Consider the following 24,724-nt stretch of genomic DNA (forward strand, 5'->3'; position numbering starts at 1 on the left):
TTTGGCTCCAGGGCTGAGCTCGAGTGGGAAACGCTGATTCCCCGTGACCTGCCTTGCCCAAAGTCACAGGAATTTGAGAGGAAACGAAGTTCTGGGAGCAAAGCCTTGCAACTTGATATTTCCGAGGGCTTTAACGACATGAAACTGATTTACTTGGAGGGGAAAAGCTTTAAATATCCCTGCAGAGAGCACTAAGGGGCCTGGTTTTGTGTTTATTCCCCGCATTTCGGTGAACGGATGAAACCTCTCCCAGCCGTACTGGAATTAGGTTGGGATGCGCTCGCTGGTGCTAAAAGCAGGTGCACAAAGGGAATTGTTTTATGAGAGAGGGGGAAAAAATCCCCCTTTGTGGTACCAGTGAATGATTCTTAGCCCTGCAATAATTTGCTGGTGTTTGTGTGGTATAAAAACCCATCTAAGGGGTTTGGTTAAAAATCTTTGTAAGTTTTAGTGATATCTTTGAGTTTTTTCACCTGGGCAATGTAAAAATCTCTGCCTGCTTGGGCTTTTAGGGGAGAATTCTGCTGCACGCAGCATTTGGAGCCATTAATTCTCCATCTCCTCTTCCATTTTTGCTGTCAGTAAATCCATCTCCTGTCCCGATTCCCACCTGGAAGTGACGCAGCTCTCCCTGGGTGTCTTCAAATTTGGGTTTTTTGGGTTGGTTTTTTTTTGGGAATTGCACCAGATCTCCCCTGTGGCAGCAGCCTGGTCCTGCTCCTGCTCTGCTGCCCCATCCCACATGAGGCTTTTTCCCTCCTGTAATTTTCCACCCGCGTGCCTCACCCACAGATGTCTCTTTCCTCGCTTGCTCACGCCACTGACTTTTCTCCTCACTTCTCCTCACTGTTTTCATCTTCCCCTGCTGTTTCCCGTCCCTGGAAAAGCTGCTCGGATTTTCACCAAACAAACCCTCGCTCACATGCCTGCCCAGATGGATCCGTGCAGAGCGAGGGCCGCGCAGCAGGAGCTGTCAGAGGAGGGAATTTTCCATCAGCCCCAGCCCCTCCACTCCCATTCTGGATTTAATTCCTTGCAGAGCTTCAGCCAGATCATGGAAATGGCTCTGGGTTTGGCCAGGCTGAAGGAGCAGGAGGTTTTCCCCCAGGAAGGAGCTGGGAAGGGCTGAGGTTGAGGGGCCACGGGTGCTGACAGAGCCTGGTCCTCGTCACCTTCCAAACTCACCTGGCTGCTCTTTGCCCTTTGGTTTTCATGGTCACGGGATCCCAAATGTTGGAAAACTCAAAATCATCAAATCCAAACTTTGACCAAACCCCACTGTGCCCACTGAACCATGAACATCCACTCATTATCTGAGCGCCTCCAGGGCTGGGCACTCCAAACCTCCCTGGGCAGCCCCTGCCAATCCCTGAGCACCCTTTCCATGGGGAAATTCCTGCTGCTGCCCACCCTGAGCCTCCCCTGGCCCAGCCTGAGGCCGTTCCCTCTCCTCCTGTCCCTGTTCCCTGCCAGCAGAGCCCGACCCCCCCGGCTGCCCCCTCCTGTCAGGGACTTGTGCAGAGCCACAAGGGCCCCCCTGAGCCTCCTTTGCTCCAGGCTGAGCCCCTTTCCCAGCTCCCTCAGGAATTCTCCAGCCCCTTCCCAGCTCTGCTCCCTTCCCTGGACTCACTCCAGCCCCTCAGGGTCTCCCTTGCTGTGAGGGGAAAATAAAAAAGTGGGAGAAAAAAACGTGAGGGGAAAAGAAAGTGAGGGAAGTTTGGGGAAGGCTCTGCTGCAGAGCTTTTCCCCTCTGGATCCTCCTTTGCTCCAGGCTGAGCCCCTTTCCCAGCTCCCTCAGCTGCTCTTGGGGCTCCAGCCCCTTCCCAGCTCCGTTCCTTTCCCTGGACACGCTCCAGCCCCTCCGTGTCTCTCTTGTCATGAGGGGCCCAGAACTGGACACAGCCCTCGAGGTGGGGCCTCCCCAGTGCCCAGCACAGGGCCAATACAGGTTTTAATTCAGCTTTTCTTGTTAAACTTGGTTTCGCAGGGCCATGAACCTCTGGTGTTTTGTATCCTTCACATTTGACCTTGCAGGGATTCAGCCCTGTCCTCATCCACAGATGCGCTTCCCCAAAAGGGCAGAGAGCCCAGGGAGGTGCGGAGTGGCCACAGAGTGGGCACAGCGTGGCCAGGGAGGGTCAGGTTGGAGAGCAGGGAAAGGTTCTTCCCCCAGAGGCTGCTGGGCACTGCCCAGGCTCCCCAGGGAATGGGCACGGCCCCGAGGCTGCCAGAGCTCCAGGAGCGTTTGGGCAGCGCTGCCAGGGATGCGCAGGGTGGGATTTGGGGTGTCTGGGCAGGGCCTGCGGCTGGAATCCATGATCCCTGTGGGTCCTTCCAGCTCAGGGGATTCTGTGATCCTGTGACTTTGCTTTCCCATCACTTCCCACGTGCAGGAGGTTGTGCTGGCAGTGCCAGATCAGGAGCTGTCCCAGATCTTTGCTGGTTCTGCAGGGACAGTGGCATCTCATTGTCAATGGCATCTCCAATCAAGACCCAACATTGCCCCAGAGCCCATTTCAGCCCCAGGCTTTGCTCTCAGAACCAAAACCCCTTCCCCAAAGCCCCGCAGAACCTTTTCCGCTCATCTTCTAGTGGGAAATGTTGTCACTTCCAAAATCTGCTTTGAATCATCCCTTTACACTCCTCTCTTCAAGCCCTGGCATCTTACTACGCTGGCAGGGAGGTGTTAAGGTCAATTTTGGGTTTCCTCCCCTGTTTTTTTGCAGTGTTTTCTCTCAGCTTGGTGCTGTGCAGGAGTCCTGGGGAGGGTGTGAAGTGTCTGTCCCTCAGCAGCGTCTCGCTGCTCTGATATCACCCACAGCAGCACCGAGGGGATGTTTTTGAACGAGGTACCACGCGCTATTTTGAGCAGCTTCTAAAAATAAATCCCTGCCCAGGCTGCTGTTGTGGTAGCTGATGTTTTATCTCTTAATTGGGGCTGTTTGCTGAGGGTGATTCATAGAAAGGAGCTGAGCTTTCCAAGTTTTGCCCTGAGGTGGAACGGCGGAGATGATTTGCTGATCAGAGCAGAGGCCTGCGCAGCCAAGAGGAATTTTTGGCTTTTCTCCACGGCTTATTTTGGCTTTTCCCCTAAGGCTGAAGTGTCACATTAAACCCTGGACAAGCTCTTTCTCCTGGAGGTGTCTGGGAGCTGGCAGAGCACATTCTGTGCAGGGGCAGTGACCCACAGAGCTTTGGAGAGTCCGTGGCGTTGTCACATCGAGTGAGAGATAATGACTGAGGGAAGGAGTGAGGAAGGAGATGATTCCTCTGGGAATTCCAAGTGGAGATTTAAAACTTGTGCTTGAGCTACGGGGAAGAAGAGCCAGAGGTGGAGGAAGGCATTTCATGATTATCTGAGGAGCAGGAGGTGACTCAGCCTTCCCACACTGCCACCTAATTTCTCCTGAGCTGTGTCCAGTTCTGGGCCCCTCACTGCAAACAGGACATGGAGGGGCTGGAGCGAGTCCAAGGAAGGGCCTGGAGCCCCGGGAGAGGCTGAGGGAGTGGGAAAGGGGCTCAGCCTGGAGCAAAGGAGGCTCAGGGGGGACCTTGTGGCTCTGCACAAGTCCCTGACAGGAGGGGGCAGCCGGGGGGGTCGGGCTCTGCTGGCAGGGAACAGGGACAGGAGGAGAGGGAACGGCCTCAGGCTGGGCCAGGGCAGGCTCAGGGTGGGCAGCAGCAGGAATTTCCCCATGGAAAGGGTGCTCAGGGATTGGCAGGGGCTGCCCAGGGAGGTTTGGAGTGTCCATCCCTGGAGGTGCCCAAGGGAGGGCTGGAGGTGGCACTGAGTGCTCTGGGCTGGGGACAAGATCAGGCACAGCTTTGATGATCTCGGAGCTCTTTTCCGACCTAATGAACTGTGTGGTTCTGTGATCCATCAGCGTTGGATCCCCACCCCTGGAGGTGTCCGAGGAAGGCCTGGACATTGGTCTGGGTCACAAGGTGGGGATCAGGCACAGGCTGGACTCGATCCTGGAGCTCTTTTCCAACCTAAAAGACTCTGTGATTCCACATCCTGGGGGGAACAGCTTCCTTGCTGCAGCTCCCAGCTCCCAGATTTGTTCTTTTTGATGTTCAGCAGAACAAATCTTCACCGCTGAGCTGCCATGGTCACCCTTTCCTGGCCAACTACATGAGCAGCTCCCAGAGCCAACTCTGGCCTCTTGTCCAGCCCCAGGATGTTCCCTCTCCAGGGGTCAGCGCCCACTTGGAGATGATTTTGGGCTGGATGTGAAATAAGAAGAAAGAACCAAAAGAGCTGAAGAAGGGAGCAGGAGTGGCTCAGGTTCCCTGAGCTGCTCAGATCCCAGTGCTGGTGGGGTTTGTGTGCTCAGGAGAGTGAGAGGATCCCAGGGGCGCTGTGCTCGAGAGGCCAGAACCTCCAGAGCTGTGATGTCCAGGGGGACAGCGATAGGAACAAGCAGTCCCCATGCTGAGGGTAGCGCTGGCCTTGCTCTTCCCGGAGATTTGGAGGCTTGGCTTCATTTGGACTGCCATGAAATGCTTCTCCAGCATCCCTCCCATGTTTCAGCCCCAATACGGGAACGATGCATTTCTGTTTTGTGGGGTTGTTTAGGATTTGCTGGCGTTGGATTTGGGATCCTGGGGTAACACTGCTCCATAAATGTGTTAAGTTTTGAACGGAATTCGTAGGCACGAGGTGACCCAACGGCCATGGGTTTGTCCCCACGGGCCTGAGAGGGGATAAGGGAACACCTGTAGGGTGTTCACATGGACAATGTGGGATCCTGGAAGGTGTAGGGTCACCTTTACTGCACCCAGATCACCTTTACTGCACCCACAAAATGTTCTCTTGTGCTGCCAGTGATGGCTCCAGTGCTGACCAAACAGGTTGTGCTTGGTTCCTTCCTCTTGCAGGAACAATCCAGAACATCCCGTGCCCTCACTGAGGGAGCCTGTCCTCTCACCTGGGCAAAGGAAACCTCCCCTGTGCCCTCACCTGGGCAATGGGAACCTGCCCTGTGCCCTCACCTGGGCAAAGGGAACCTGCCCCATGCCCTCACCTGGGCAAAGGGAACCTGCCCCGTGCCCTCACCTGGGCAAAGGGAACCTGCCCCATGCCCTCACCTGGGCAAAGGGAACCTGCCCTGTGCCCTCACCTGGGCAAAGGGAACCTGCCCCATGCCCTCACCTGGGCAAAGGGAACCTGCCCCGTGCCCTCACCTGGGCAAAGGGAACCTCCCCTGTGCCCTCACCTGGGCAACGGGAACCTGCCCTGTGCCCTCACCTGGGCAAAGGAAACCTCCCCTGTGCCCTCACCTGGGCAATGGGAACCTGCCCCGTCCCCTCACCTGGGCAAAGGGAACCTGCCCTGTGCCCTCACCTGGGCAATGGGAACCTGCTCTGTGCCCTCACCTGGGCAAAGGAAACCTCCCCTGTGCCCTCACCTGGGCAACGGGAACCTGCCCCATGCCCTCACCTGGGCAAAGGAAACCTCCCCTGTGCCCTCACCTGGGCAATGGGAACCTGCCCCATGCCCTCACCTGGGCAAAGGAAACCTCCCCTGTGCCCTCACCTGGGCAATGGGAACCTGCCCTGTGCCCTGTCCCCTCACCTGGGCAAAGGGAACCTTCCCTGTCCCCTCACCTGGGGAATGGGAACCTGCCCTGTGCCCTCACCTCGGCAATAGGAACCTGTCCCGTGCCCTCACGGGTGCCCTGGGCAAAGGGAAGCAGAAGCTGAGCCAGAGCCGTGGCCCGGGGATGTTGTACCACGCTGAAGTTACAAACGAGGCTTTCCTTCTCCTTGGAACCTGCCGTGGGGCAGATTTGGGGCAGAGTTTTTGTGCTTTGTGAGGAGGCAGAGCGGAGTGGGGGCTGCACTGCCACCCCCATGTGCCCCAGGAAAGAGAATCAAAAACATCCTGAGCGGGGAGGGACCCCGTGGATCATCCAGCCCAACACAGGCACCCCAAGAACCCCACCCTGTGACACCAGAGAGGCCACAAGGCCTGGCCCTGCGGAGATGTGCCCAGCTCCCTGCAGAACAACAGGAAAACCCATCAAAGGGCTGGGAAGTCGTGTGGTGATGACACAAACCCCTCGTGGGATCCTGCTCTCCGTGAGGCCCTCAGGGTGTCACAGCGTTGGGCATTGGTCTGGGCGCTGCCACCTCCTCCCTCCTGGGGTGCAGGTGCCTTTCAGGGGGTGACAGCACCCTCAGAACCTCTCCTCGGAGCCCTCTGGGGTGCCACCAACCTGCAGCAGGTGGGCAGAGAGCCTCTGTGCCTCCTGGAAGAGGTGAGGAGGCTGCACTCTGCAGCTGGAGGGAGGTGGGAGGAAACTATCGCTGCTTGTTTACCCTGTGCTGCCTCAGGATGGAAAAAAGAGGCTTATCGTGATCAAAGCAGGCAAAACAGGACGTCGGGGCCGAGCTCTCGTCAGGCGCTGCTGCTCCAGGCTCCTGCGTTTCAGCTCACTACGGGAACGGGGCATTTCTGGTTTTGTCAGGCTGCCCAGGACTCGCTGCCGTTGGATTTGGGATCACAAGTGCTGCTCAGTAAATTTGTTTAGCTCTGAGCTGGCAGCGGGGAAAGGAGCAGAGGGTCAATTCAGGGCTAATTCTGACTTTATTTGCTGCCCGTTTCAGGAATAGCCGCCTCAAAGGCAGCAAAACCAGCTAAAAACCCCCAGAATTGTTCCAAGGCAAAAGGGTGCCAGAGGCTGAGGCTGAGCAGAGGGGAATTGGTTTTGTGTGCAAAGGTTCAGGCTCTTTAAAACGGAGTTTCCTTCATTCATCTTCATTAAGGAAATGACACTCAGAGCAAAAATGAAACACCCTGGGGAAATAAAACCCCTCCAGCTGTGGAGGAGATCTGCCCAGAGCTGCAGTGCAGCCCTTTTGGAAGAGTTTATTCCTTGCACTGCCTCGTGCGGAAGGGGATGAGACCATCCCCATCCCTGGCAGTGCCCCAGGCCAGGCTGGACAGGGCTGGGAGCAGCCTGGGACAGTGGGAGGTGTCCCTGCCGTGGCAGGGGGGGAACTGGGTGGGATTTAGGGTCCCTTCCAACCCAAACCATTCCAGGATTCTGGGATTCTGGGATTCTGGGATTCAGTGATTCAATAATTCAACAATTCAATAGTTCCATGATTCCATCATTCTGTGACTCTATGACTCAATAATTCAGTGATTCCGTGATTCTATGATTCAATAATTCAACAATTCAGTGATTCAATGACTCCATGACGCGATGACTCCATGATTCCCTGATTCCATAATTCTGTGATTCTATGACTCAATAATTCAACAATTCAGTGATTCAATGACTCCATGATGCGATGATTCCATGATTCCCTGATTCCATAATTCTGTGATTCTGTGATTCTATGATCCAATAACTCAGTGATTCCATGATGCCATGATTCTGTAATCCTGTGATTCAGTGATTCGATGATTCAATAATTCAGTGATTCTATAATTCTATAATTCTGTGATTCAACAATTCGATGACTCAATGATTCCGTGATTCCACAATTCTCTGATTCCATGATTCCATGATTCCGTGATTCCATGATTCCATGATTCCGTGATTCTGTGATTCTGTGACCTTGCAGAGCAGGCAAGAGATTGAAACCTGAGAGAAATGGGGAAAACCCCCAATCTCCCTGTTTGTGCTGGGGTAACGAGCTCTGCCCGGCTCAGCAGGACACTGGGGACATCCGTGGTGACTTTTGTGCCCTGGTGCTGCTTGGTTGGGGTTGAGGCAGTGCAGGGACCGGGGGAAGCCCCACTGGCAGAGAGTTAATCCTGACATAATCCCGACGTGATCCCAGCATGATCCTGACATGATCCCAACATGATCCTGACATAATCGTGACATAATCCAACATAATCCAATTTAATACCAACATAATCAAGACATGATCCCGACATAATCCCGACATAATCCCGACATAATCATGACATAATTCTGACATAATCCAACATAATCCTGACATAATCCTGACATAATCCCGACATGATGGCCCCATTCTCCTGGGAGAGGAGCTTTCCTGGGGCTCTGCAGAGGGGAATAAATGGGGACAAACTCCCGGGAGGGAGAAAGGCCCTCACTGAGTGTTGTCCCCCCGAGCTCGTCTTGCCACGGGGCCCGGGGAGCTTCCTCCTGCTGCAGCTCAGCAAAATGTTTGTGTTACCCACGGTGAGGGCTCTCTGAGCTGCGAGGGAAGCTCTGGAGCTGCTCCTCGTGGCTGACCTTGCTCCTCGTGCCTCCCGAATTAGTGATCTCTGCTCAAAGTGCGGGCCACATGGAGCTGCCACCAGGCCCGCTCCCTCCAGGCTCACTTTGCAAAGTGCTGCCACAGCCCTGCAGAGCCACTGCTGCTGCAGGGAACCAGAACGGGGCTCTAAAACCCGCAGTGCACCCTCCCAGCGCCCCCAGTTTGTGCCCTGGGCAGCTCCCAGTGGGGCTGGGGGTGCTGTGGGGCTGGACTTTGAGTCCTGGGCTTTGTGTGCTCTGATCTCAGACCTGGGGCTGGTCAAGGGAGGGATTGTCCTGCTCTGCTCTGGGCTGGGGCGGCCTCGCTGCGGTGCTGGGGGAGTTTGGGGTGGAAGAAAGATCTAAAGGTGTTTAGAAAGTGTCCAAAGGTGGGACAAGGGGGTGGGAAGGGTCTGGAGGGGCAGCTGAGGGCCCTTGGTGTGTCCAGCTGGAGCAGAGGACACTGAGGGCAGAGCTCAGCGGGGGCTGCGGCTCCTCCCGAGGGGCAGCTCTGATCTCTGCTCCTGGGACAGGGACAGCACCCAGGGAGCGGCTGGAGCTGGGCCAGGGCAGGCTCAGGCTGGAGAGCAGGGAAAGGTTCTTCCCCCAGAGGCTGCTGGGCACTGCCCAGGCTCCCCAGGGAATGGGCACGGCCCCGAGGCTGCCAGAGCTCCAGGAGCGTTTGGGCAGCGCTGCCAGGGATGCCCAGGGTGGGAACTGTTGGGGTCCAGGAGCTGGGCTGGATATTCCATTATTTAAGAACATAATTTAAAAAATCTTGGTGCTCCAGAACAAAAAAATCACAGATTTTGTCACTGGCAGCCAGTCAGACATGGCTACAGAAACGTCAAATACTTTGTAAAGGATAGAAATATTTTTTTGTAGTATTTTTTTTTTTTCTTTGACCTTTAGCACTGCAGGCCCTCCATGACCAGAGAAAATTGTGATGGTTTCTGGTTTCTGACCATTGCTGCTCATCAAAAGCCATTCCAGAGTGTCACAGTTGACCACAAAGGCAGCTGCAGCCAGAGGGTCTGGGTGAGATGCACAGAGGGCTGATTGAAAAGGGGCAGGTTTCCAAGAATTCCCCAGGTTTTGGTTTGTGCAAAGCCTACAATGCAAGAAATGCTTCTCTTAAGGCACAAGGATCTCAAGCAGCAGTTGTAGGTGAATTACAGCAGGATTTGCTGGGTTCAGGGAGGGCCCACAGAGATCTGTCCTTGGGCTTTGGGAGTTGGGGGCTTTCTCCTCGAAGAGCAGAAACAACAACAAAAACCATCTGGTGCTGAATTTGAGAGGTCTGGGCAGCGAAGCCAGACAAAAAAAGCCTCGAGAAAAAGGGAACAGAACCTTAACAGAGAAGAAATCAATCACCAGAACATCTCCACTCAGAGCTGCTGCTTCTGCTGCCGTTTGTAGTCTTTCAATCCAGACTGTTTTCTATTTTCATACGAGAAATTGAAGCTTAAGGACGAGTCCTGAGCCTGACGCAGAAATGCCTGGGGCCTTCTGCAGCCTGGGTTTAGCAGGTCAGGCTTTGTCAGTGCTGGATCCTGGTGTCTGAGGGTCTCTGAGGAGCCTATGGGGTTGTGGCACCACTTTCTGAACCACCAATCTTTTCATCTTCCTGGGAATGCTGATTCCAAAGAAACCAAGGGCCTTGACTGCAGCAGAGTTGTTTTGCTGGAATTCCCTCTCTGCAGTGCCCCAGAAGTTTGAGCACCAGTTCTGTTGCTGCTCAGTCTGGGGCTCAGAGGAGCTCCCAAGACAAATGCCGGGCTAATTTCACTCCACTTCATCGCTGCTGGTGATTTTAGGGAGTTTAAGGCGGCTCCTGCACAGCTCACAAAGCAAAAGCTGAGACCTCCAGGGCTTCTTCTGCCCCCTGGGCAAACAAACAACCTCTCGTGCCATGATCCTTTCTAATCTGACACATTTGGGGGGATTATTTTTACAGTTCTGAGCCCCTTCCCTCGGACTCCGGGTGTGGGTGTAAGCCTGACGCTTCTGCTGGGGGAAGGAACGGCATCTTCCAAACTGACTTTCAGGAAGGAAAATAAAAACCAAACCCAAAAGGGGCCAAAAACCCCTTGAAAAATAAAGGCGTTGTAGGCCACAGAGTGGTTTGGGCTGGAAGGGACTTAAAGACCATGGGCAGGGACACTTTCCATTATCCCAGGCTGCTCATGTTGGAAGTTTCTCTCTTTTGGGGAGTGAGGTCAGAGTTCTGCTCATCCTCCCTGTGCCACCAGAGCAGGGCCATGTTTGCAGCTCTGCTTTTTGTCCATGAATGAGCACAAAAGCCTCAGAGAGGAAAATCCTGCAGAGCTTTTAGAAACCCAAGGCTGACATTTCATGTCCCCCGGTGACCCGACCGCTCGACTTCCCCCGGCCTTGCCCACTGTGGGTGTGAGGTGAGCAGCTCTGGAGGGCCCTGGGGTTTCCTGCAGCCCCGGGGATGATTCAGCACCTTGCAGGCAGCTCAGGTCGGGCTGTTTTGGGGTGCGAGCACCATTCTTGCAGCACCACCCTCTGGTGCTCAGCCCCGCACCGTGCGGGCCGTGGAGCAGCACATGGAGCTGCTGCTGCCTGCCAGGCCACCAGGGAAACTCCTGGCTGGCTCCTGGCCAGATCCTGAGGGGCTGGAGCACTCCTGGGGGAATCGGAGCCACCCCCAAGCTGTGTTTGCTGCAGGATTTCCGAGCCCCGCGGTGCTGGCGGTGCACAGGAGGTGCGGGACCACATCCTGCCCACAGCCCGGAGCGCCAGTGGGGAGAGAATTACTGAGCTGCAGAGTTCAGAGGAGACCCAGGAGCCTCCTGCCCTTTCACACCATCCCACGGGGGAGTTCTCTCCTGCTGCCCCTCATTTTCCCACCCTGTCACCAGCTGGTCACCAGTTGGTCACTGGTTGGTCACTGGTTGGGTTTAATGACTCACCCTGGGCACAAGTCCCGGTTTTATTGCCCTGCACGGGGCTGGAGCTGCTCAGGGTGGCTCTCCCTGTGCCAACTGTTCTGTTTAAAGCGCTCAACTCCTCCTCCAGCCCTGGCCCTGCACTGAGATCTCCCAGTTCCCCTCCCTGACTGGATGTGACGGAGCTGCCTGTTCGGGGGCACTCAGCCACCTCACCCCACACCTTCCCTGGGCCCATCCCTGCTGGGACAGAAACGTCCTGCTCAGGGCACTCAGCCACCTCACCCCACACCTTCCCTGGGCCTGTCCTGCTGGGACAGAAACGTCCTGCTCAGGGCACTCAGCCACCTCACCCCACACCTTCCCTGGGCCCATCCCTGCTGGGACAGAAATGTCCTGCTCAGGGCACTCAGCCACCTCACCCCACACCTTCCCTGGGCCCATCCCTGCTGGGACAGAAACGTCCTGCTCAGGGCACTCAGCCACCTCACCCCACACCTTCCCTGGGCCTGTCCTGCTGGGACAGAAACGTCCTGCTCAGGGCACTCAGCCACCTCACCCCACACCTTCCCTGGGCCCATCCCTGCTGGGACAGAAATGTCCTGCTCAGGGCACTCAGCCACCTCACCCCACACCTTCCCTGGGCCCATCCCTGCTGGGACAGAAACGTCCTGCTCAGGGCACTCAGCCACCTCACCCCACACCTTCCCTGGGCCTGTCCTGCTGGGACAGAAACGTCCTGCTCAGGGCACTCAGCCACCTCACCCCACACCTTCCCTGGGCCTGTCCTGCTGGGACAGAAACGTCCTGCTCAGGGCACTCAGCCACCTCACCCCACACCTTCCCTGGGCCCATCCTTGCTGGGACAGAAACGTCCTGCTCAGGGCACTCAGCCACCTCACCCCACACCTTCCCTGGGCCTGTCCCACTGCTCTGTCCCTTCTGGGACAGAAATGTCCCGCTCAGCTGCTCTGCAGACACAAAACCCCTCTGCTCTGTGCAAATCCCAGACCTGAGCTCTGCCTGTCAGGGCCTGCAGCCATCCTTCGTTTGAGGCTCAGGCACCAAGCAGGAATGCTGGCCCCTGGAGAGGGTTGGGTTGTTTTTTTTTTTTGGTACTTCTAACATTTTTTTTAAGCTTTCCTAAAGAGGCTGGAGGCAGTTTCAGACTTGCCTCGTGTCCAAACATTGCTCTGCACATGGGGCAAGAGGCAGAGGAGTTGTTACAACAGGAATTGTCTCTCCCTGGACCCAAACCCAGCTTGTTTGGGATCACGGAGGGGTCTCTGTCTGAGGGGACGGTGCTCAGGGCGGGTTTGCAGCAGCCCCTTGAAGAAGGAGTGGTGGTTGGAGGTTCAGGGCTGCGCTTTGTAAATGGGATCTGGGGGGGGGAAAAAGTTGTTGCTGCTCTGGGATAGACCAGGAAAAATCCATTGGGAATCCAGCTGTGAGGATTCCTGGATTTAACCAAGGAATCAGAACAAAACTCCAAAAACCTGTGCTATTTCTCACGCTGGCACAGTCAGAGGGGGACGGATGCTGGCTGAGGATCCACTTTGCCAGCAGTTGATTATTTTAAGTGTTTGTATTTGCTTTGTTTATTTATTTTTTTCTAAAGCAGCCGTTTCATCTCAAGTTCAGATGTGTGGCTGCTTGGGATCTTTGACTGAAGAGTTTCTTGCTTGCGTTAAAAGAATGATTTTTTGGTTTTTTGGTGATCTCTCAGTTGTTCCATCAGAGATTTCATCTTAGGGAGGGTTTTTGAAGCATTCTTCCTCTCGAGGCTCTGCAGAGCAGGAGGCTTTTTGGATCAGTAGCTGAGCACATGAGTAATTTCTGGCTCTGGATTCTCTGCAGGTTTCAGATCTGGTTTTTTAATTTCCTAGGAAAAGGTAACACGCAGTTAAATAAATAAAACAGGTTGGATGTGCTGAGGAAATTATTTGTCCATTTTTTCTTGACAAACACATTAAAATTCTTTTAAAAATATCCCCAAATGAATATTTTGAATCCAATTGTTGATTGAGCCCCATGCTAAGCTGAAGGAATATGCTCTCAGATTTTCTGCATGTCTGTCCACAGGGATATATCCACTGTCTTTGCTTGGGTTGTGGCACCAGCCTTCCAAAAAATATTTATTTACCTTGAAATCTTTAATATTTGACCTTGATGCCATTCCAGCTCTGAGCCCTGATGAGCTCAGCGAGGTGTTTTCAAGGTATTTTTGGTCACCAGTGTGAGCTCGTTGCTAACGAAACAGGAGCTCACACCTTATCCCGTGAGAGACGTGGTAATAAATGTGCACAGCACTGGCTGGCTCTTGGAAACAAATTCCCTGAGTCTGGCAGGGTTGGAAAAGGGGGGTTTGTGCCACTGAATGCTCTCGTTCTCCTGATCCACTTGAGGATGTCGCTTTGCTCCCGGCTTGGATGTGTTGGGATAATTTATCCAGCCCCTGGGTGTGACAGCAGCAGGTACAGCTGGAATGTTTCCAGGAGGCATAGGCTGGACTTAGGGTTGGTTTCCTTTTAAATCAGGGGAAGTTCTGGAACCTCCCAGCTGCTTTTGGCCTCAGTGGTGGCTCTCGGGGTCACCTCTCCATCTGCCAGCTCCACCTGCAGGTGCCTTCACCACACAAACATCAGTGGTCAATAAAGGCACCAAAATCGAGTTGTTTCTCATGAATCTGTGGCTGCTCCATCCCTGGAAGGTCCCAGGTCAGGTTGGACAGGGCTTGGAGCCACCTGGGAGAGTGGAAGGTGACCCTGGGGACTGGATGAGCTTTAAGGTCCCCCCAGGCCAAACCATTCCATGGTTCCACGATTCCATGTCCAAGTGAGAATCCAGCAGGTGGGTGCAGCAAACACAAATCCTTCACGTGAGCCCTTCCCTTGGGGTATTCCAATCACCATTCCCACACTGTGGGAGTGGGCTTTTGTTGGGAATGGGGTGAAACTGGGGGTCTCTCCTGGAGTGGATCCTCCTGCTCATCCTCACCCCAACTCCTGCAGATCCTGTGGCGGCCTCGTGTGGCTTCGTCCTCCCGGCTGCATCCTGAACTCTGCTCCCACTTGGAGCCCTCAAACCCTTACAGGGATAAAGGGAAGGAAAATGTCAGGAAATGGCACTGGAGCAAGGAGCAAGGAAAGGGCAGCACCAGGATTCCTGGGGTTTAAATTAGCGTTTGAATCTTGGAGTGGCTGTTCCATCCCAGGCACAGGCAGGAGGCTCCAGGTTCTCATTTCGATAAAGAATCATTCGATTAATGATCGTTCGTTGTCCTGCAGCTTTGCTGGAGGCTCAGGAGATTTGTCCCACCAAAGGGCAGAGCTCTTCCCCTCCAAATCCACCTCAGGTGTCCCAAAGAGCCACCCCAATCCACTGGGAGCAGAAGATGCTGGAGGAAATATTTGGCCAGGCTGCATCCCTGTGTAGGAGTCGAAAAAGGGGAATTTCTGATGGATGCAGCGGGTTGGGAAGAGTGGAGACTCTCTGGTGAGGAGGAGATCCTGTCTGGGGTTCTGAGGATGTGGAAAACCCTGCTCTGGGTTTTCTCCCACTGCCCCAGCCAGCGCTGGGCTGTGGATTCCTGAGGAACAGGTTTATGAGGGGAAAAACCAGGAGAGACGGACACGCAGCCAATGGGGTCCCTACACAAATATTTGCCTTCATCTACAAGCAGGATCTGTTAAGAGGAGCCCAATCACCTGGAAATGACCCAAAACACGCTCTGGCGCTCGTTAAGGCCTGGTTCCCTGGCACAAGGTGGATTTTTGTGAGTGCAGACAAGGGAGGTCTGTGGAGCCAGTGATGACAGGGGAGCAAACACTGCCCAGACTTGACTCCGCTCTCCCCGCACAGCTCCCGACATTCCCTCCAAACTCTGTCATGCTTTTCCTCCCTTTCCTGTTAAACAAACGCATATCTTGATTTAAAAGTTATTTGTGCTCTCTCTGTGTGCGCTCCAGAGCTCTAAAATGTGAGGTTTCCCCCCTGGATCTGCTGTGGGGAACATCAGGATCTTCCAGGGGGGCCAGGTCTTCACAGCCTTCCCAGCTGTGTGAAATTGGGATCTGCTGAGAATGGCCTGGAATTGGGATTTGGTTTGGAATTTTGAGTCAGAGTCGCACATGGAGGGGCGTGTGTGCGCGCAGACAACTGCAGGATATAAATATATATAAAAATAAAGATAAAGCAGAAATAGCTACACTCTCCTTTGGAAGGGATGGAAAAACTCCACGCCTTGCAGCTGGCTCTGGGTTCCCTGGTGAATCCCTTTCCAGCAGCTCCACCTTGCCTGGGAAAATATTTACCTGGAGAAAAGCTGTGTTCATGAACCCAATTCTCCCCCAGTTCCCCTGCCACGGAGTGGGAGCACAGCAAAGGCTTTGTGGGGCTGAGGGTGGCACTGGGGACAGGCAGGGACCTGCTCACTGGGCCTAATTCACATTTCTGGGTCTGTCACCATTTCTGTTCCGGGACAAAACGGAAAGGAGTTTCAGGATGTGCTCCCTACGAGCCTCTGGTGAAGGGAGATTCCCATCCTGGAGAAAGGACCAGAAACTCTGGGTTTGCCCGCAGGGAATAAAAGGATCATTTTCTTCTCTTTCTGCCTTTTTGTTGAGGATAGGGAAAAACCCCATCGCCTTTGGTCCTGAATCGCTTGGGGAAGTTCCCTTGTTGAATTTCCACTGAGATTCCAATTATTTTTTTTCATTTCAACAGAAATCTTTCAGCATCTCCTCTGTATATTCAATTAAATAACACCGCACTGTGTGTGGATGCTGTGTCCAGAGAGTGGAAAATATGACTTATTTTGGTTTTCAGGGGCTGCACACACAGGTGAAGGAATTGCCAAGCGAAAAATTCCCAGGCAAAAATGCTTTTGCACCATCCTAATTCAGGGAATTTATAATATATTTGCATTTTTACAGTACCTTCTATCATTTAGAGTACTTGGGACCTCGGTTAACTCGAAGCTGGAATTCTGAAGCTGGAATTCTGTGCATGGAGAAAGGGAAAGGAGAACCTCCTGCCCAGAAGGGTGGGAATTGCAGGCTGGGGTTGCCCAGAAGATTTCGTGGCATCTTTAATGCTCTGTCCACAGATTTCAATCCCAAACTTCCATTCCCTGCCCAGCCTGGGAGCCCTGATGTGGCTGCTCCTGGTGGGTAGGGCTGGATTCTCCTCCAGGCTCCCTAGGATGGGGAGATGGCCCTGATGGGGCCGGGGAGATCATAGGATCGGGAATCACAGAAACCTGGAATGGTTTGGGGTGGAAGGACCTTAAATCCCACCCAGTGCCACCCCTGCCATGGCAGGGACACCTCCCACTGTGCCAGGCTGCTCCCAGCCCCAATGTCCAGCCTGGCCTTGGGCACTGCCAGGGATCCAGGGGCAGCCCCAGCTGCTCTGGCAATTCCATGCCAGCCCCTGCCCACCCTGCCAGGGAACAATTCCTTCCCAATTCCCTCCCTGCACCTCTCCTGTTTAGTTTAAAACCCCTTGTCCTGTCACTCTCTGCCCCTGTAGGACGTTGATCCCCCCTTTATGAGCCCCTTCCAAGCACCAGGAGGCTGCACCGAGATCTCCCTGGAGTTTTCTCTTCTCCAGATCCTTTGCTCTGCCTGTCCCAGGTTTTTTTCCGCCTTTTTTCAGCCTTCATCCCTCTTTTCTGTGCTTGAGGGCCCAGAAAAAAGCCGAGCAGGCCGAGGGGGTGAAGCTGTCTGTGTTTTCTGTGGGAATTCTCCGTGTGAGGCTGCTGGAGCTGTGGGAGCAGCAGTCAGGAGGCTCTGGAGGAGCTCTGAGGTTGTGCCCTGTGTGTTTTTGGCTTTTGGACGTGGCAGATGTGAGGCTCCACATTTTCCTGGCTGCTTTTCCAACGCCTCTCTCACCTCCACCAGCGCCTGGCATTTAATCCCTGGAAGGATGCAGCCCTTGGCACATCCCGGGACTTCGCTAAAACCCTGTAAATTCACTTCGTTTTCTTGCACGGGGAAATGACAAAACCCCGTAGATATTTCATGATTTATTTTTTTTTTTAAACATAAACCAGAAAACATTAAAAGGAAAAAACCCGACCTCAGTAACTGCGCGTGCAGCTGCCAAAACAAAAGCCCAGGTGCCAGAGCTGTGCCAGGAACTGAGCACAGAGATGAACCCGTGGGTGGGTTCTGGCCCCGCTCCCACAGTGCCATCCAGGGAAGGGGCAGAAGCTGCCAGCAGCAGAGCCTTGGCTCGGGCAGGGGCTGCTCCTGCTTCCAGCTCCTTTGGGCCCTGCTGGGGCTTCCCTGGAGCTGCTGCTGTCGGGACATCTTCGTCTGCCAAGAGCAGCGGGCTCCAGGAACCCCTGTGTGTGTCAGGATGGGGGATTGGTGGATGTGAGGCGGAACCATCCCCGTTGTCCTCAGGGATCAGATCAGAATTCCTCCTGTGGGGCACAGGCCCTCTGTGCAGCCACCACTTATGGGGCTTAGAGAAAACCCATTTTCCAGCCCTGATGTGTGTCTGGAGGGCACAAAACTCCCCCGTGATCTTCTACAGGTAAATCCATCAGGGAAAATAGTGACTGGGGGAAAGGGTGTCAGTTTGGGGTCGGTGTGGGCTGACAGGGAAGGGGTGCTCAGCTGGAGAGGAGAAGGCTCCAGGGAGAGCTGCGAGCCCCTTGCAGGGCCTAAAGGGGCTCCAGGAGAGCTGCAGAGGGACTGGGGACAAGGGATTCAGGGCCAGGAGCCAGGGAATGGCTTCCCAGTGCCAGAGGGCAGGGCTGGGTGGGATCTTGGGAAGGAATTGTTCCCTGGCAGGGTGGGCAGGGGCTGGCATGGAATTGCCAGAGCAGCTGGGGCTGCCCCTGGATCCCTGGCAGTGCCCAAGGCCAGGCTGGACATTGGGGCTGGAGCAGCCTGGCACAGTGCCACCCATGCCAAGGTTGGATTTAGATGGTTTTTAAGGTCTCTTCCAACCCAAACCATGCCAGGATTCTGTGCCCGTTGTCCCATGCCAGGAGGAAGAGAGGAAGCCTTGCTGAGGGCTCGGGCTGGAATTCAGCACAGGGATAAAGCTGAGGCAGCTCCCAGCCCTCCACAGCCTCTGTCCCAACGGAGAGATTGTTTTTAGGGAGACGTTTCCTGCAGAATTTCTGCTTCTCCGTTTTGCATTTGAAGCAAACCGGCAGCTTTTTGTGATACCAGCTGGAAGGGCCCCGTCAGTGGGGTTATACAATAATCCCGGAGTCGGTTTAATTCTCTTCTGTTTAAGTTTTATTGCACTTTGCTTAATTGCTTCTGCTTTATCGTTAACGAGACAAAGAGCAGTTTGTGCAAGACTAAAATTGTCGAGGAGCAGAGCTGGAATTTGCATGTTAAAAGTTTCCCTTTTACTGTTCTCTTTGCCTTCCAATCCCTCACTTGGTTTTGTTCAATCCTACAAAGCTGCTGTGCCCTGCAGGTGACATCACTGGCCTGGCTATGTCCTGCCGGTGCATCCTGAGGGAAAACTCCTCTGGATCACGGCCCGGGAAGGTTCTCCATGGGCAGGCCCAGCCCTGCTCACACGTGGATCGAGGCAGAGCCTCCCTGCCCCGGCCCTCCCGCAGCCGTTCAGTGCTGGGCACTTCTGCAACCTGCCAGAAGTGTCCCTCTCTTCTGCTATTGGCAGAACACACCAAAATTCCTCGTTTTTCCCCTTATGGAGCGGTTCCAGCTCCCGCAGCAACCAACGGTCAGGAAACCAGGGGCTGAGCCAAACAATGCAGCCAACAGCCCACGGCACTTCTTGGGGGTTTTTTGTTGGTTGGTTTTTTTTCTTTTGTTCCTTTTTTTTTCCCCAATTATTTTCTTTAGTGAAGCCTAGAGGGGAATGCTGCTCTCAGGAAGCCCCTGGAATGCCAAATAAGCTGGGAAGGAAATGGTATTAATTCAGCTGGAGAGCGTCATGCAGGAAACTTGGGAAAAGCTGCTCCTCCCTGGTGTTCCCCCGCTGTGGAGAGCCAGGAAAGGCTGAGTGACTACGGGCTGAAAAGGGCACTATTGCAGCCTGATTGCTGAGCTTTCCCCGTGTCCTTGTTGGAACAAACTTCCCAGGGAAGTGGTGGAATCACCAGCCCTGGAAGTGCCTGGAAAACGAGTGGCGATGTGGTTTGTGAACATGGTGGAGTTGGGTCGAAGGCTGGAGTTATCCTGGAGGGCTTTTCCAGCTTTAATGATTCAGTGTTTCTGTAGAAATCCTGCAGGAGTTACGTGGGCTGGCGTGGGGTCTGGATCCTGGGTGGTCAAATCCGTGTGGATAAAGCTCTGGGGAATATTCTGGGAATGGGGATTAGCTTGTTATTCCCACAGCCACGACGTCCCTGCTGCTGCCTCCCGCCTGTCCCTCAGCTCCGGCCCGGGTGGTCACTCACTGGCCATCTCACTGGTGTGGCTGCAGCTCTCCTGCTGCTCCAGGAATTGTTCTCCGGGATTCTGGGAGAGGGGAGGTTCCAAACTGGTCTGTCCCGGACAGCTCAGGCCAGGATGTGTGAGCAGCAGCCAGCACCTGGGACTGGCTGCGCTTTGTTGTAGGGCAAAAGGAAACCAGGAAAGGGCTGGGACAGAGCTGTTCCCACTTGTGGGCTTGGCTGGGGTCTGGTGCTCTCCCTTAGTGCTGGAATCCCTGCTGGGTTCCCGTGCTGGGAGTTTGGGATCTCAGCTCCCACTGGGGCACTGCCTGGGCTGGGATTTGCGTGGGGTTTGAAGGATGAGCCAGGCTCTGGCACATCCCAAGTCAGCTCCAGGAACTGGGCTCTCCCTGACCCACTGCAGCTCCCAAACCAGCGTGGCTCCACGGAAAAATGGGCTTATCTGGGAACTCTCCTCATCCCTGGACTTCTTGCTGGAGCTCCAAACTGGACCCAGGCTCAGACAGCCCTGAGTGGGTGTCTGGAGGTTGCCCTCTGATCTCTTTCTGAGCAGTTTGGCAGCCTGAGTTCTGTTGGGCTTCATCTGTCCTGGTTCAGCTTCCCTGGGAGCTCTTCCTTCTGCTCCATCCCGGGAGCTCAGCTGGAGCAGGAGGAGCCGGCTCCGGAGGGCAGGAGCAGCAGGGCAGCGCCTGGTGGGGAGCACCCGGCACCCTCCAGCTGCAGAGCCCCTGGGGCTGCTCCAGTCCCAGCACATGGAAGGAGCCAGGATCAATGTCCTGACCGGAATTCCCAAGCTGAAGGAGCTCCCTCCATCTCAGGGGCTGCGGTGGGGCTGTGCCCTCTGCAGAAGGGGGAGATCCCCCTCAGAGCAAAGCCTGCTGCTCAAAATCCTGCTGGAAAAGAATCCTTATAAAAACCCCTTCCTGGTCCTGCCTGGGCTTTGGGTTGGAGATGCTCCATGGGCTGGGAGTGTATCCGTGGGCTGGGAGTGCGGGGTGTGCATCCATGGAGTGGTGAGTGCATCCATGGATTAGTGAGTGCATCCATGGATTTGTGAGTGTATCCATGGATTTGTGTGTGCATCCATGGGCTGGAGAGTGCATCCGTGGGCTGGGAGTGCATCCGTGGATTGGTGAGTGCATCCATGTTTTGGTGAGTGTATCCATGTTTTGGTGAGTGTATCCATGGATTGGTGAGTGCATCCATGGATTGGGATGTGCATCCCTGGATTGGTGAATGCATCCATGGATTTGTGTGTGCATCCATGGATTGGGGTGTGCATCCATGGGCTGGGAGTGCATCCATGGATTGGAGAGTGCATCCATGGGCTGGGAGTGCATCCATGGATTTGTGAGTGCATCCATGGATTGGAGAGTGCATCCATGGGCTGTGAGTGCATCCATGGATTTGTGAGTGCATCCATGGATTGGGGTGTGCATCCATGGGCTGGGAGTGCATCCATGGATTTGTGAGTGCATCCATGGATTGGGGTGTGCATCCATGGATTGGTGAGTGCATCCATGGATTGGTGAGTGCATCCATGGGCTGTGAGTGCATCCATGGATTGGTGGGTGCATCCATGGATTGGGGTGTGCATCCATGGATTGGTGAGTGCATCCCTGGATTGGGGTGTGCATCCATGGATTGGGAGTGCATCCATGGGCTGGGAGTGCATCCATGGGCTGGGAGTGCATCCGTGGATTTGGGAGTGCATCCATGGATTGGGATGTGCATCCATGGATTTGTGAGTGCATCCCTGGATTGGGGTGTGCATCCATGGATTGGGAGTGCATCCATGGGCTGGGAGTGCATCCATGGGCTGGGAGTGCATCCGTGGATTTGGGAGTGCATCCATGGGCTGGGAGTGCATCCATGGATTTGTGAGTGCATCCATGGATTGGGATGTGCATCCATGGATTTGTGAGTGCATCCCTGGATTGGGGTGTGCATCCATGGATTGGGAGTGCATCCATGGGCTGGGAGTGCATCCATGGATTTTTGAGTGCATCCATGGATTTGTGAGTGCATCCATGGATTGGGGTGTGCATCCATGGATTGGTGAGTGCATCCGTGGGCTGTCTATCCCTGCAGGAAAGTCAGGGCAGTATCCAAGGAGAGGCTCATCCAGGGGAAGGTCAGGGAGAGCCGTTCCCACTGACCCCTCTGAAGCTGGCCACGGATCCAGGGCTGTGGGATTGACTCCTTCCTGCTGCAATCCTGAGGTTGAGCAGGAATCACAAACTCCAACTGAACTGGAGTTGCCCGTTCCTCCTTTTTTTTCCCACTCCTGTGCTTTGAGATGGTGCAGGAACGTTCTGGGAGGTTTCTCAATCCCTGGGTTCACACAGGAATCTCTGCAGGCGAGCACATTTCCAGGGAAAGGCAATTCCTGCCTTCCCTGCATTACCTTGGATGGAATCAGAAGCTCACCACCAGCTGCCTCCCCACCCTGGATCTGGCAGGCCTGGAGTGGTCAATCCCGAGGAATTCTGAAGGAATCATCAGGCAGGAGTGGTTTAAAAGTATTAAATAGTGACTTTTGAACAGTGAGAAGGGAGAGCAGCAGGGATTTGCACAATCCCGTGGAGGAGATGAGATGGGAATGCTCGGAATTCCTCACAATCACAGGCACTGCACCTCGAGGGTCATCTTAAATGTCTCTAAAAAAGGTGATTTTCTTGAATTTTGGCCGCAAGAAAACAGGATCGGTGTCCTTATAAAAGTAAAAATCCCCTCTGGAATACGGGAGTGGATTGGCAGCGCCTGCAGGAGTGGGAGCCAGGCTGCAAATCCCATTTTAGGGAAAAAAATGGAAATGGATCAGCCTGAGCTGGGCTGGGGCTGCAACAGAGCTGGGGCTGCCTGGAGCCTGAGCCAGAGCCTTGTCCTGGCTGGCCAGAGCCGAGTGCTGGCTCCAAGGAATTCATGGAAGTGCTGATGCTTTGCTCCATCTCTGCCCTTCTGCTGCTGCTGCTCCTCAGGCTGCACGGGCCCGGCTGCTTTTTGTATTCCCCCCTCCCCTTCTAGTGTTGAGGGTGATATTTCTGGGAAGATTTAGCTCTCAAATGTGCAGATTTTGCAATGATTTCTCTGTTGTGACTCAGACGCTTTTCTGGAAAGCCTCTTTGAAGTGATGAAACTCTGTAGGATTAACCCTTTGCCTCGAATAAATGCAGAGTTGGGTTCGTTCATGTTTTCCTCAGGTTCTGGGGGCCCTTCTCTGCCTGGAAAGGTGGGAGGGAAAATTGCTGAAACCACGTGGGATAAAAATAAAAGTGAATAAGCACAGCCTTTTAATCCTGGGGTTTTTTAATGAGCAGAGAAAGTCTCCTGGCTGTCTCCCCATCTGTTTCCAGTTAAGAGGATCCCTGTTTATCTCCGTGGGTCTCTCCCTTCCCGTAGGATCCAGGGCCCCCCAGACGCTCAGTGCTGAGTCACAGCACCGCTGTGGGATAGGGAAGTGTTCCCGTTTGGAAATGGGGACGAACTTGGGCCCGAGTGGGATGAGCTTGCCCAGTTTCACCCAGGAAATGTGTAACCAAAGTGGGAACGGAACTGAAATCTCTCCATCTTAGCCCCGGTTTGTCTTCTCCCCTCGGCAGCTCAGCAGATGTTGCTCAAGCCTGAGGATCCAAACATGTGAATTCCAGAATCCCGGAATGATTTGGGTTGGAAGGACCTTAAAGCTCATCCCATCCCACCCCTGCCCTGCCATGGACAGTGACACCTCCCACTGTCCCAGGCTGCTCCCAACCCCAATGTCCAGCCTGGCCTTGGGCACTGCCAGGGATCCAGGGGCAGCCCCAGCTGCTCTGGCAATTCCATGCCAGCCCCTGCCCACCCTGCCAGGGAACAATTCCTTCCCAAGATCCCACCCAGCCCTGCCCTCTGGCACTGGGAAGCCATTGCCTGGCTCCTGGCCCTGAATCCCTTGTCCCCAGTCCCTCTGCAGCTCTCCTGGAGCCCCTTTAGGCCCTGCAAGGGGCTCGCAGCTCTCCCTGGAGCCTTCTCCTCTCCAGCTGAGCACCCCCAGCTCTCCCAGCCTTTCCTCATCGGGAAGGTGTTGGGATGTGCTGGGATGTCTGTGGAAGGTGAATGTGGAGCAAATGAATGATTTCATTAAAACTAAAGGTGGTATAAATGCAAATATTGAGACTAAATATGTGCTTTGGAGGAAGAGCTGGGCCAGGAAGGGAAATAGCTTGTCCAGGAGGAGAAGTAATTGGTCCAGGGGGAATAATACCTGGTTCAGATGAGGAATACCTGGGCCAAGAGGAGGAATATAGGAATACCTGGTGCAGGAGATGGAATACAGGAAGAGGGAAGTAACTGGTCCAGGATGGGGAATAACTGGTCCAGGAGGAATAACTGGTCCAAGAGAAGGAATAACTGGGCCAAGAGAAGGAATAACTGGGCCAAGAAGGGAAACACCTTGTCGAGGAGTAGGAACGCCTGGGCCCAGAGGGGGAATTCTTGGGCCAGCAGGAAAAATACCTGATCCAAGAGCAGGAATACCTGAGCCAGAGGAGGAACACCCCACAGCGCTGTGTTGTCTCTGAGCGTTGGTGTCACCCGAGGGAGGGGATGCAGCCCTAGGGGCTCCCCAGCCGTGGCACTGTTTGTGCCCTGCTGTGGTTACCTGCTGCTGTCTCCAGCAGGGCCTGGCTGCTCCTCGGAGGTGGCACTGGGATATCTGCACATTCTGAGCCCAGCCTGCTCTTCCTCCCACAGACTGAACTCAGCCGTGGGCAAACGAGAGAGGGACACCACCAAAATTCCAGACTCCCCAGTCCACTGTGAGTAACCTCTGCTTTTCCCACCCTGGGGGCCTCCCCCGCCCTTTGCCGTGGGCTCCACCTGGCAGCAGGACCTGCCTTTCTCCTTGTCCAGTTTATTTTGCTTTCACTTCAATTCATTTGAGAAACTTTTGCCTTTGGAGTCTTCCGAGTGCTTCATTTTTATATTTCTGAGTTACAAGAGGTGATTTCAGGGGGTCTGCCCCTGCTGTTGTTTGCATTAAATCCTTCTCTTCATCAATCGCTTGTTCAAAGCTAATTTGGGGCCTCCCACAACCTCCAGGTAGCACCAAACTCTCCACCCCGTGCTTCTCACATCTGGTTTTATACAGAGGTCAAGGTGTTTTGGAAGAGCTGAGGAACACCATCAGCTACTGCAAAAAACCTGCTGTTTGT

At 54.4% G+C, this 24,724-nt stretch overlaps 1 protein-coding gene across 8 annotated transcripts in view; it reads left to right on the forward strand.

Annotated features, from left to right (window-relative positions):
- HIVEP3 (HIVEP zinc finger 3) overlaps positions 1 to 24,724 on the forward strand; it is a 257,516-nt gene that overhangs the window by 161,567 nt on the left and 71,225 nt on the right. For 6 of the 8 annotated variants that reach the window (XM_032132044.1, XM_032132043.1, XM_032132047.1 and 3 more), the window contains one exon: positions 24,264 to 24,328. The exons of the other annotated variants lie outside the window; for them this stretch is intronic. The gene's annotated coding sequence lies outside the window, so the exon portion shown is untranslated. The remainder of the gene's footprint in view (positions 1 to 24,263; positions 24,329 to 24,724) is intronic. 8 annotated transcript variants of the gene reach the window in all.

Source organism: Corvus moneduloides, chromosome 23 (assembly GCF_009650955.1).
Source record: "Corvus moneduloides isolate bCorMon1 chromosome 23, bCorMon1.pri, whole genome shotgun sequence".
Lineage (NCBI taxonomy): Eukaryota > Metazoa > Chordata > Aves > Passeriformes > Corvidae > Corvus > Corvus moneduloides.